Source organism: Camelus ferus, chromosome 15 (assembly GCF_009834535.1).
Source record: "Camelus ferus isolate YT-003-E chromosome 15, BCGSAC_Cfer_1.0, whole genome shotgun sequence".
NCBI lineage: Eukaryota > Metazoa > Chordata > Mammalia > Artiodactyla > Camelidae > Camelus > Camelus ferus.
Window position 1 is genome coordinate 10197717 of NC_045710.1, and position 13405 is coordinate 10211121.

Genomic DNA, 13405 nt, shown 5'->3' on the forward strand with positions numbered 1-13405 from the left:
GACCCTAGAATTTGTCTTCTGGTGCAGAACCTTCTTCTGGTCCTCTGATCGGTTGGGCCATTTTGCAGGCAGCCTTCCAGGTCAGGTCCAGGGAGAATTCAGCAGCCCTGCTCTCTGGAAATCTGTCTTCTCTCTGAGAGCTCCTGGGAGCAGGGGGCAGCTTTTCTATTTTCTTGCCCACTGTAATTCTGAGTTCATGTTCGTGTCAAAAACAGACCCTGATCCAGAACAGCTGCATCCAGTTGTGCGGGATGGGCACTGACCAGTTCATGGGGGTCAGGGGTGCAGGAATTCATGTAGATTATACATCTATGTGACGAAGTGGCCTTGGAGTCATGCAGCATGAAGGCCCTGCTGACCAATGGAAATCCTGGCACGTGAGAGCTGGCAGTGCCTAATGCATACTCGCTTGCAGACGGGGAGACTGAAGTCCAGGGAGGCTTGGCTCAATTGATATTCACTTTGCCCCTGCAATTGATAAAGCTTTTCTATGCCTTATCTCATAGACTCTCTTTGTGGGAGCAGGCAGGCATTCAGAATTCCATGCATGGGTAAAGTGAGGACCACACAGGGGAAGGGGCATGCCCAGTGGCACACAGCCAGGCAGGTTGTGGCAGGACCGGGGCCTGGGTCTCCAGATACCTTGTCAAGTGCTCTGGTCACAAGACCATGCTGCTCATGAGGCTGACTGGCTCATCGTGTCTCCTTGACAGGTGAAGCATCTTCAGGTAGCTGCTCTGATAGACTTCAAGAGGTAGCTTTGGGTTCAAATTCCAACTCTGCTAGCTGACTGCTCATGAGCAAGTTACATCATTCATTCATTCATTCATTCATTTATTCATTCATTCCAGAAGTACCCATCAGGTGCCTGCTGTGTGCCAAGCATGAATCTGGGCACTGGGAACACCGTAGTAAACAACACACACACACACATCCCCGCACTACGTGCTCCATCGCTGGGCGGGCCATCTGCCCATTCTCCTTGTGCTTTGTAGATGCAGCCAGGCTGTGACCTTTCCCCGGGGAGCAGAGGAGGAGGTCAAATTCTCTCTCTGGGCAGCCTCAGCCCTTGGGAGCAGGCAAGGGAGGCGTGGGAAAACTTACCCATTCATCCCTGTGCTTACATTTCCTGGCCTGGGGTAGCTGAGCATTGTCATGCTCGAGCTGGTGATAATATATTCCGCCGCCAAGTGCTCGTAACATCCGTGCTTGTCTTGGTGAATGATTTTCCCTGAGACACGGAGCATTTCCTGTACCAGGCACCGCGCGTTGTTTATTTATAAGGTCACTGAAGGAAGGGAGATGCCAGTTTCCTCAGATGTGAACTGGGGGTGGGGCGGGCCTTGGAACAGTGCTTCATCCATAGATTGTAATCATTCCATTAAAATGTCTGTGAGTGACCTCGAACAGTGCTCGGTGCATAGTAGGCAATAAGAAAAAAATGCTACCAATTTTCATGTGTGTTATTATTGGAGGCATCAAATTCTATACATGAAAGGAACGTGTCTTTGCTTGCAAAAGATTCCAATGCCTGCCAAACCCTACTCCACCACTTTTTTCAGAGGGGGACTTTGCAGGTAAGATCTAGAATAGAGAGGCTTGGTGGTCTTAATATAAACTTTCTATCTCCCCTACCAGGCAAACTCCAGTCCTCATTAGTCTAAAACAGTCCCTGCCTCCTCCAGGAAGCTTTCCTGGGGGCGGGGGGAGCAGTTTTCTGCGAAAAAGGAGAAATTGGAAAAGTCCCACTGAGGCTTCTGGGCTGGAATTCTCTGAGACGTTTGCATGTTTGCCCATCAAAGGCTGCATGTCGAGACAGTTGAGGGCTGGAAGATGAAAAGAATTTGTGGGTAGCAGGGAATTGGTAAATGTGCGGAATGGCTTCCTAGAAACATGCTTAAGAAGAAAAAAGTGAACGGCGAGTGAGTGCAAAGGATGATTTTTCCCTCCAGAAAGTCTGCTCATACTTTGATGGGATCTAAATCACTTTAGAAGCAGGAGAAGGTGATGCGTCTGGAAACATCAAAGGGGCTTTTGTTTTCACTCTCAGGAGCACTCAGGGAGTGATACAACTTCATGTGACGTCATAACATCAACTAATACATATTGATTGTGTTCCTCATTTTATAGATGAGGTGACTGAGACTCATAATATGTTGGTGTGAGGATTATGGAGTGAAATTACCTGGATTCAAATCCCAGCACGACCACCATTATCTACAGATGACTTGGGGAAGGTTACCTATTCTCTGTGCCTCAGTTTTCCGATCTGTAAAGTGGGAATAATAAATAGCACAGGGTTATTGCAGAAGCTTAGAAGAGGGCCTGGCACAAAATCAGTACTAGGTAAATGGTACTGATGATGGTGATGGTGATGATAGTGGTGGAGATGCTCAAGGCCGCATGGCCGGAAAAAGTAGAGTCTGGCTTTGAACTTGAATCTATCAGGGTTATGTTGTTTCTACTCCCCTCTCGCTGCCCCCACTGCCTTACACTTGAGCAAAGGGTACTGAAGAATCTTAAGCAGAAATATCTCAAATTAAACTGAAACCAAAGTATTAAGAAACAATTTGCTTTACCACTTGCATTTCTGGGGTGCACCATCAGCTGACCAGGAGAAAGGTTGGTGGGAGTGACGTCACCCTCGATCAGGCCCTGAAGCTCTGCTTATATCATTTAAAAAATTAAAAAAAGAAAACACAAAAGCCCCACAGTAAGTTCTCAGCTCATAGAACCCTCTATTAAGCTAACATTTTTTTTTGGGAGGGGGCAGTTTTCTGAACTTACTTTCCCGACTCTCTGCTGTGCTCATGCTGTTCCCTGTGCCTGAAGTGCCTCTCTATCTCTGAGTCCTGCCCATCCTTCAAGATCCACTCAAGACCCACCTCCTCCAGGAAGCCTTCCCTGACCACCTGTGTGCTCATTTGGCCAGGAGCACATACTCTGTGTGAAGTGTGGCTCCTTTGCATGCGTGCATAAGTCCTTTCTTGGAAACTGTCATAAGCCACCCAAGACTGGAGCCCTGCCCCGAATTGCCCTGTATTTTTTTTTATTGTATTTTATTTTAACTATGGCTGATTCTTACTTAATTTTTATAAGTTCACATCTCCATGTGCTCATTGAGGCCTGGGAACCTTGAAGCTTACCTTTTGTTCTTGCCACTGCAGGTGACAGCATCTTGTCACAGCGCCTAGACCAAGGGGACACGTATCGGTCATTTTGTCTTCCTTTGACCAAATGAGCACAACCTCAAGACCTACCACGTGCAGGCTCCAGGGGAACAGAGATGAGGGAGCCAGCTGCACAGAAGGGAGCCTGTGGAGAGAGCCCGCATAACACAATTAATTTCAACACGCTTCGTGGTGGAACAGAGGTAGGTGTTCGGGAACAGCAAACTCTTGCCGGGATACGTGAAAGTGTGGATCTGTTGTCAGAAAAGCGGGAAGGATGCTTCAGGTAAAGGAACAGCTGGCGCAAGTGTTTTTTGCCTCACAGGAGCCTAATAGGATTCGGGGATGATAAGAAAGGAGCTGGGGTTGAAGAAAGACCCGGCGGGGAAGAGTCAACTGAGGAAGGCCTCCGAGCCCTTGGTCAAATAACTCTAGGTGCTGGACCAGTGTTCAGGATTTGAGGTACGGTGTGTAACAAACTGTGTGTTCTAGAACACAGGTTACAGGCTGCTTCCATCGTTAATCTGACTTGATAAGTCGGGAAGCCCCTGTTGACAACAAGGATCTGAATGTGAGTGAATATCGGGCGGATTAAATACCCCCCAGGGCAGTGACAAAAGCATCTGATACAAACGCAGCTTAGTTTGAAATGGCTATTTGTGTCCTGTCTGGGAGAGAGCCCACATCTCCGTGCTCCTCCCTCCTCTGGGGAAGCTGTCTGTCCTGGCAGTTGCTGCAGGTCCAGGATTCTGGTACTTGCCAACTCTGCTCTCATCCCTCTGGTCCACCTCAGGCGGCTCACAGCTTTCAGCAGAGGATTACTTAGAAAAATAAGTTAATGACTGTCCTTGGATCAGGCCAGCTTTGCTGGAAGAAGCAGGCAGGCCCAGACTTCATTACTCTCAAGTCCGAAGGGGATGGGTTGAGAACACACATTGCAAATTCCATTCTAGGGAGAAAGAAAAGAATTGTTCACCCAGTCAGAACAGCATCATTTTAGATGTAACGTGTGGGGCCAGGGCAGCATTTAAAAACGTAAAAGTGGCTGTGAGCATCTTCTGAGCGTAGCAGGGTATCTGGGCGGCAGACCTCTCTGTGGGAATGAGGAGGAGGCTGTTGGCTGTGTCGTTCTTGGGGTCAGCTGATCCAGGGCCCTATAGGAAACGACTAGGGGCTCTTGTGTGAATGGGCCCGGAGGAGGGGGTGGTGGGTAGGGTACGGACAGAGGGAGGGCACAGGAGAGGCCTGCTGGCTCTTCTCGGTCAACATCAGAGACCACCAACAGGCCCCAGCTTGGGGTCACCTTCAAAATCCTCAGAAGAGCATCAGACCAGCTGGCCTGGGGTGAGAAGAACTTTGAAGGTGTCTATACTCCCTCATTCATTCACTCAACAAACACTTGATGAACTGAACTTACCACAGGGTTAGCAGGAGGATCAAATGACACAAACCCCTTTGCCAAATGCTAACTCTGAAACCTGCACAGTCTGTTAATAACAGGGCTTCATTTGCTATGAAAAAAATACAGAAAGAAATTCAAGGAGGGGGAGCTATGGTGCTGGCTTCCTAAACCTATCCCTGTCCTAGAAAAGCCCCAGGGCCTTAAGGGCACTGAATCAGCTGGAGTTCTGGGAGGGACCAGGAGTGATGACCAAGGACAGGCGGGTGTGAAGGGTGGAGGACAGGATGGGAAGACAAACACGCCCTGCTTGCCCTGAGCAGGCCCTTAATGGGTGTTGTTTCTGATCGTTAACCCAGATAACTGCTGCTCTAGGTGGGCAGTGCGACAAGATATCAGATCCCTCCCCATTTGTGGAGACCACATTGCAAATGTCAGGGTTATGTTTTTACTCTTAAAAGGTCAATTATTTTTAACTAGAGGAAAATTGAAGCTCAGAGAGGTTAACTAAGTCACAGAGAGTAAGTGGCAGGGTTGAGCCTTGAACCCTCTGGTCTGACTCTGGCCCGTGTTTCTCGCCACGGTTCCAGGAGGTAAGGGTTGGGGCGCAGGGAGACAGAGCCAGGGGCATCCCAGGGCAGCCGGAAGTCTGGCCTGGAAGGACCGCAGAGGGCTTTGCAGGGATGCAGTAGGAATGGGGATTTCCAGGCCCTGCTAGAAAGGAAGAGCTTAACCAAAGTGTGGGCTCCGGCAGCCCCCCGAGTCCCTTGAGGTCCCCTGTCCTTCCTCCCTGGCCTGGCTAGAGATCCTGGCTCTGAAACCAGAAGTTCCTGAGGGATGACAGTCAGGAATTGTCTACTGAGGGTTGTATAGGGAGAGAGAAAAACAGGTAGGACTGCAGATGGTAAAAACGGATGACTTAATGCTTTCCCTAGTCTCCTCGGGGCTGGCTGAGCTGGCTGCCTGGCGGGAGACCTCCGTCTTCAGGGGCCTCAGCTCTGGAGAAGAGCTGTTGAGATGTCACCGCTCCTGCTGGAGCTCTGGTTCCGCGGGTGTCCCACATCCCCGCCCCGCCCCCATCAGATCCAGGCTCCCTGGAGTCGGAGCCGTGCTCGCCGGGGGTGCCTCTCACAGATCCACAGCTGCGTTCTCAGCCTCCGCCGCAGCTCCGCTACCAGCTGCGCCACCGGGGACGTGCAGGCTACCAGCGGGGCCTGGCTGGTTAACCACCTCTGCACCTTGTCGCCTACTTGGCTGCAAATCCGTGCTTTGAGATCTAGCACGCAGGTCTGAGCACGCACTGATCAACTCGGCATCGCTCTCTGGCCGGCGCGCCGGGACACGGCCTTAGCTCTCTTTTCTGCCCTGAGGAGCCACGTGGCCCGGCTCTTCTCCGACCCCAGCTTGTAGTCCAGTGCATCGTATGTACTTAATCCAGCTGATAAATATTTTCACCTGATCTTATTTTTTCGAAAGATTTTGAGAAGTGGACAATGAGGATTGGGGAAGGCATCACGGGAACCCTGTATCAGAGAAAGTAGTTCCCCTGATCAAGAAGGGCCTTTTGTGCGACATGAAGGAAGCTTGAAAGCGCTTCTTTAGGCAATAGGGAGCCATCAAAGGCTTCAGAGTCAGGAACAAAGTGCAGAGAGCTATGTAATAAGCGTATCAATGGTTTATTTCATTAATGATGATAACAAAGTGCTAAGAAACAGATCATGAAACACCTCCCTCTGAACTTACATCAATAAAGCTATTCTTGTGGCCTCTTTCTTGCAGGGAGGACATTAGGTGGCCTTCTTGGAACAACATGTCCAAATGTATACTGCAGTGACTGTCCCAGGAGTCTGCAGTGTGTCTGATCTTGTTTAAGGCATTGGGAGAAATTGTCCAAACCACCACCAGCGTTGGTCACCAACGTTGGTCCCCCAGGAGGCAAAACAAGCAAAACAGACAAGGATCCGATTCTGACCCACCATGTACTGGAGGTGACCCTGGGAAATCCCAGTGTCTCCCTGAGCCTCAGTGTCTGCATTTATAAAATGGGGATAATGATGTCTGCCCCACGGAGAGTCAATGAGATACCATATATGAGGCACCTGGAATATAGCGGGAGCCAGTAAGTGCTCCTCAGCATCAATCCCCATACCAAAGTGACAGCTGGAGGCAGGGAGAAAACCCACACACGCAACATCAAAAAAAAAAATTCCCTTAGGGAAAAAAAAGAGAGAAGAGGCAGGAGCATTGGAGAGGAAGAAAGGAATTAGTGCTGTCAACAGCAGGTCAGTTTGTCTTTAAACCTTTCAAATTGTGGAAAGAACTGAGAAATGTATTTCCTGGGGCAGGAGGCAGGGGGCTGGGGTGGGGAGGGGGGACTTTGTGCCGGCTGTCTGAGCAGGCAGTGGAGGGAACATTCCAGAGCAGCGGGCGGCCTGGGGTTTGGGAAGCCTCGACAAAGAGATGAGTCACTGGCCTCCTCGGGCTGCAGCCCCACTGCGAGCAGGCGGGTGAGCCCAGGAAAGAGAAGGCAGGAGAGACACGCGGCAGCGGGGATGAACCTTGAACACGCTATGCTAAGTGAAAGAAACTGGGCACCAAAGAATGTGTATCGTGGGATTCCACTGATAGGAAATGTCCAGAATAGACAAATCCACAGACACAGAAAGGAGATTTGTGGGAGCCTAGGTGGGACGTGGGGGTTGGGGAGAAATGGGGAGTGACCGTGAACTGGTATGGATGGTGTTTCTTTTTGGGGGGATGAAAACGTTCAAAAACTGATTGCTGGGAGGATTGCACAACTCTGTGAATATTCTAAAAACAGCTGAACCCTACGCTTGAAGTGGGTGGATTGTATGGTACGTGTGTCACATCTCAATAAACCTGTTAGGAAAAAAAAAATGAACAACAACAAAAGGGGAATAGATTCAAGGGAACCACACACAGCACTTTATGCATCTGCCTTAGAGACACAGCAGGTTCGAGGAAAAAAGCTCCAGGAAATTCTCTAGCCCAGCCCACACACCTTCCAGAGCAGGTGGCTGAGCGCCAGGCGTGCTGGGTGACTCGCTGGTGGCCCTGCGGGCACGTGCGGCAGGGGGAAGGGCAGTACCGCAGGCTAGCTAGCCCCGACTTCCATAGTCCCCACCATAGTCAGTCCACCCCAGCCTGTCCACTGTCAGCCACACTGGGGCCACAGGATTGCTGCCTGTGAGAAATGACTGTCAGACTCAGGTGGACTCCGTTGGTTTAAACCGTGTGTCTCCCAGGAGAGTTTTGGCTGTAGTGCCTGAAAGCACCATGAACCCCACCCTAGGCTTCTTCTCGTAAACTCCAGAGGGAGTGGGTGTTAGGGCCGAAGAGACAGAACGAAGGCCCATTGGTGTGATTTGGGGCTGGACGTCCTAATGGGCCTTCAGGGCTATCTCGGCTGAATCTACTTTTAAAGATGTGATGCGTGAAGCCCAGAGAAGGGAGGCGGTTCCCCAGGGTCACACAGGAAGGCGGCAGTGGTGGAGCTGAGATTAGAACCAGGCCTTTGGACTCTCTGTCCAGTGCTCTTTAAATGGCACCCCGTGGCCCCCTTCATCCTCTACAGGAGCAGGCAGGGAAGGCAGGGGCTGCGGGCTGTGCCAGGAGGTGGAGGGGCTTCACAGAGCCCAGCCTGGGAAACCGGGGGAGGGAGGGCATGCTTATGGGAGGTGTGGCCGATGGGAGACCAGAGGAAGAGCTCTGGGGGGAAACAGATGGAGGCAGAGAAGGAGTCCAGGAGGCTGTGACCCTCTAAGCTCTCAGGTTCCCAAGGGATAGTCCAGCCTTTGGGACCAAGGGAGGGAGGATGCTGATAAAAACTTGAGCAGGACATCACCTCAGACCCTCTCAGGAGGTGCCTGCTAGTGCTTCCGGATGGTTCTGCTCAACTTTCTTACCTCAGAGAAGGGAGGGGAGGCGCTGTCCCGCGACCAGGGATGGCTTGGGGTTAAGTGGGCTCTGACCCAGGTCCTGGTCTTCATTCTGTCTCTGACTCACTGTGACATCACAGGCAGGTTCTCTCTTCACTGGGCCACAGTCTCATCAGGTATAAAATGGGAAGGAGATTCTGACTTGTTTTTCTGAGCAGTGAAGGTTAGCTGAGACCATGTCTGTGAAATCTGTGGAATGTTCTATTGTGACTTTATGACAAGGATTTTGCTACATGTGGGTTGCTCCCCTGGCTGCAGAAACACATTTTTGGCCCCGTGGAGGTTCTCATGCCACCCGGGGCACAGATCCCTGTGTTTGAAGCAAGGTCCTCATAGCGGAGAGGAGAGCATCTCTCTGGGGAGAGAATGAAGGTGTGACCTCCTGGAGCAGGGTCCGGCTCTCATGCCGACGGCGTCCTACTTCTCCTGAGAGCATGGCCCTGTCGGCCCCTAGAGGGGTCAGGAAGAGGCACAGCGTGGAAGAGGGAACGCAACTAACCCTAGACATCATTTAGTTCTCATACACTCCCTAGCCATGATGACGCCCATTCTAAATTCTAAATAAACCTATAGTCCCCAGATTAGAATGCAAGGCTCAGAGAGGTTAAGTAATGTGCCCAAGGTCACTTGGCCAGCAGAGAGGGGCCAGGATGAAAACCTAGGTCTGTCCAAGCCCGAATCCCACTGTCCAGAGCTGCCCAGAGCCGGGGGTGCTGGCGGCGCTCTTTGGCCACGGTCTGATTTTGTTCAGGGCTGGCTGTGAGCCAGGCCTCGGAGTTTACTGAAATGTTCTGAGCGTTGTTGGGGGAAATGTAGCTTTGAACTTGCCTAATATAACACGGGCTGGTTCTCAGGATCATAAACATGTTTCTGAACCTAATTAAAGAGTCTCGTGAAAAGAGGGAGAGCAGAGCTGAGACATGACGGTCCGTCTAAAATCTCCCCGTGGGCCAGAACGGGAGCTTTGCTTTTCCCAGACTTGGGGAGAACCAGCCCTCTCCGGGGGCAGAGAGTTAAGAGGCTTTAGAAAGAAGAAAAGGCTCTTTTACAGTCCTGGCTGGGGACCTGGGCTGTACCGGGGAGGGAATGTAGGAGGCATAATTGGCGCTTGTAAAACATTTCCAGACAAAATCACTTAATGTGTTTTGGAGAGTAAAAGGTAACAGTCCACATAATCCATACATTTGGGCAGTTTTCTACAGAGTCAACAGAGCTGGATCGGGGGATCTGAAGGCCGGCTGGACCAGTGATCAGTGCACCATGACGGCTGCAGGTGGACCATTTTCTGAAGCAGCCAGACCCTGCTCCCTCACTGGGTGACACTGCTCAGGTCACTGAAGCCTCTGGACTGCAGTTTCCTCATGTGGAAAGTGAGGAGAAAATGATCTCTACCTCACAGGCTTGTTGAGAGGCTGAAATGTGTGAGTCTACGCTAACTGCTTACATCAGCACCTGGCACACGGGCAGTCCCTGTCTAAATGCTTGCTGTCCTTATTCTGCTGCCTTGGGGACAGGCTACGACCTGGCTAGGGCAGCACCATGGTTCTTGTGGAACGGTTCACGCCGGTGAGTTTTTAGAGCTGGAGTTATCCTGTCCCTTCTGAGCTCTTTCCCCTCTTTCTGCTCTGTGGCCTTTTCTGCCCATATTGATTGCTCCCATTAATTTTCCAGCAGCCCCCGGGTACCGAGAATCTTCTGGGACCCAGCTCTTTCCTCGGACAGCGCCCCATCCCTCGCAGCATAACAGTCAAAACTCGGAGCCCTTGAGACTCAGTCTAACTTTTTGCCTATGTCCAGACCTGTCCCCCATGGTTTCAGATGTTTCAGTGTCCCTTCCTTCTGGGCAAGTTGTAAATACTGCGCTTCCTGGCTCCCTTGAGGTTGGCTGGGGGCAAACGTCTAGTTTTGGCCAATGAATCGTGAGCAGAGGGAACACATGGGCTGCAGTGCTTTTTCCTTCTGCCACGGCACCTTAGGGGGATGATCTAAACCAGGTGTCAACAAACTTTTTCTGTAACCTTTTCAGCTTTGTGGGCTACACGCTATGCGCGTCTCAACTCTACAATTGTCATTGGAAAGCCATCATAGGTAATACATAAGTGAATGAGTATGACTGGGTTCCAATAAAACTTTATTTATAAAAAACAAGCAGCGGATTGGGTTTGGCTGATGGGCCATAGCTTACAAACCCCTGTTCTAGACCAGGATGTCCAGGAGAACTTTCTGCAACGATGGAACTGGTTTACAATATCTACGCTGTCCAATATGGTAGCCACTAGCCAATAGCCACTTGTGTCTATTGAAAATTTTAATAGCTAATCCTACTGTAGTGGACAGGCAGTTCTAGACAGTGGCTATTCTTTCAGTGAAGGTCCTGGAGAGAAGATGACCTGGAGGGCCATAGTAAGTCGTGATGGACATGTGGCCTGTCCAATTCTTGACTTGGGAGATATTTGTCATTGCAGCATAACATGACTGTTCGTAAGTTACGTACCCCCGAGGCTCACCCCTACACATACCATACATATTTCATTGGCTTTCATGAAAGCCTTCCACTCACATCCAAGCCTCCAGGTCTTGGCTCATACTGTTTACTCTGTCTGGAATACCCTCAGCAGTCCCTTATTTCACTGGCATATGCTGCCTTGTGGTTTAAATTTCAGCTCACAGGTTACCGTCCCTTGGTGGTTTTCCAGTAACCTCCATACCACCTCTGTGCATAAGAATCACCTGCAGTTTGCTTAGGACTCTTTTTTTTTTTTTTTTTTTTAGTTTCTTGTTTGTGGGAAGGGGAGGTAATTAGGTTTATTTGTTTTTTAAGTGGAGGTGCTAGGGATTGAACCCTGGACCTCGTGCATGCTAAGCAGGCACTCTATCACTGAGCTATATCCTACCCCTGCTTAGGACTCTTTGCAAGTATAATGCAAATATAACATTGTCATAATTTTTCTTGTGTTTTCCACTAGGTTGTGAGGTCTTGGAAGAGCCCCCATCAGATCAATTGGGACCTCCATAAATTTTGTTGAATCGAATTTAACATTCATCAGACCCAGTCCATGGTGGCGTTTCAGGTCCTTAGTGGCTTTCTCTGGCCCTGGATTCAACTTTGGACCATTTTCCCCCATCTTCTTCTCATTCTTCTGGCCACAGTGAGACACCTCAGTCTCTGTAATTTAGCATTGGTGATGGGAGAGGATGAGGGGAAAGGGAGAAAAAGAGACACACATTAGTCTTATCTGGTAGTAGTATAAAAATATCAATTGGATTATTTACTAAAAATTGAGTCTACAGTAAAGAGCAGTTGGGACTATAAACACAGACACACAGCCCTGCTAATGGCTTTCAGGGCTGGCTGTAGGAACTCAGGGTTGGTGTACTGCCAAACTGGGACGTGTCGGGGAGACTGTCGTTCAAGGCATTTCTTTTAAAATTTCTTCTTTGTCAAAAACACTAGTTTATTCTTTCAATCATTTTCATTCTATTTGACAAAAGATGTTAGCGTTCTGTGTTTCTGTACAAATATGGAAATACCACGATTACCATCCTTTACATGTAAGCATCTCTTTGTGGTTAACAGGTCACTTGCTGCCCATGTCACCTTGAGCCTCCCAGTAGCCTAGGGAAGAAAGCAGGGCAGTATGTACCAACTGCGTTTTACTCATGGAGAAACTACAGCTCAGAGCGGGGAGGTCATTTACCCACAGTCACAACCAGCTGGGGCCAAATTGGGAACCTGAACTCGGACTCCAAGCTCTTAGATCAGTGCTCTCAGCCCTCAGACACATTGCAGTCTGATGGCCACAATGTCCATGTGCCCCACCCATCAGCACTGCCATTATCCCGGTGCTGGGAGGTTGGGGCGGACCTTTAGGTCCTTGCCTAATCCTCAAGTCATAGGAATTCCGTATCTTACCCCTCTGGGATACCGTTAGCCAGAGAAATTTAAGAGTTTTACTTATTACTTTTTGAAAAACAAGGCTCGATTCATTAGGAGTCTGATACCTAGAAGTATTCAAGTTATTTAAAAGGAGTTTTGAGATTTGCAGATACTAACTGCCTATATATAAAACAGATAAACAAAAAGTTTATACTGTAATACACAGGGACCTATGTTTAATATCTCATAGTAAATTATAATGAAAAAGACTATGAAAAGGAATATATATGTACATGTATGGCTGAAACATTACGCTGCCCAGCAGAAATGGACACACCATTGTAAACAGACTATATACTTCAATTTAAAAAAATGAATTTGAGAATTTTTGGATAAATATCACAAAGGAAGTAATAGACCTAAACTTCTTTCAGCACAGGGAGACATGTTTTATGAAACTCTGCCTATCCAAGGGGTCATTCTTAGTCTCCACTAAGTTTTATTCTCCCTAAAGGAGTAAAACAAAGGTTGCTGTGGAATCTCTCTGTAGCAGCAAATTATACTCCTGGTTGGGGAAACCTCACCCGGTGGTGAAGGGGATGATTTCAGCAGCTACCTCCCTTCCCAGCTGGCTGTCTTTCCCAACACTCTTTTTTTCTTTTAAATTGAAGTATAATTGATACACAATGTTGTGTTAATTTCTGGTGTACAGCACAGTGATTCAGTCATATATATATATATACACATGTATATATATTCTTTTTCATTATAGGTTATTACAAGGTATCCCATCCCTCTTTATTTTTTTTAAGTTTATTTTATTTAGTGGGAGGAGGTAATTAAGTTTATTTATTTTTTTAGAGGAGTACTGGGGATTGAATCCAGGACCTCATCCATGCTAAGCCGTGCACTCTACCACTGAGCTCTACCCTCCCTGCTGGTGTCCCATCCCTCTCCATCCTCACTTGTGCTCCTCTCGCTCCCCTACCCCCCACCAAGA

The 13405-nt window shown here is 49.1% G+C and overlaps 2 long non-coding RNA genes across 2 annotated transcripts; one reads left to right on the forward strand and one right to left on the reverse strand.

The window, feature by feature from the left end:
• Window positions 1-1474: 1474 nt before the first annotated feature.
• Window positions 1475-3260, reverse strand: LOC116668898. The gene is made up of 3 exons (XR_004326131.1): window positions 3147-3260; window positions 2580-2666; window positions 1475-1826 (listed from the first exon to the last, which is right to left on the reverse strand). It is a non-coding gene; the product is annotated as an uncharacterized LOC116668898 (long non-coding RNA).
• LOC116668899 lies at window positions 3235-13110 on the forward strand. Its single transcript, XR_004326132.1, has 3 exons — window positions 3235-3373; window positions 9721-10094; window positions 11495-13110. It is a non-coding gene; the product is annotated as an uncharacterized LOC116668899 (long non-coding RNA).
• The last annotated feature ends 295 nt before the right edge of the window (window positions 13111-13405 follow it).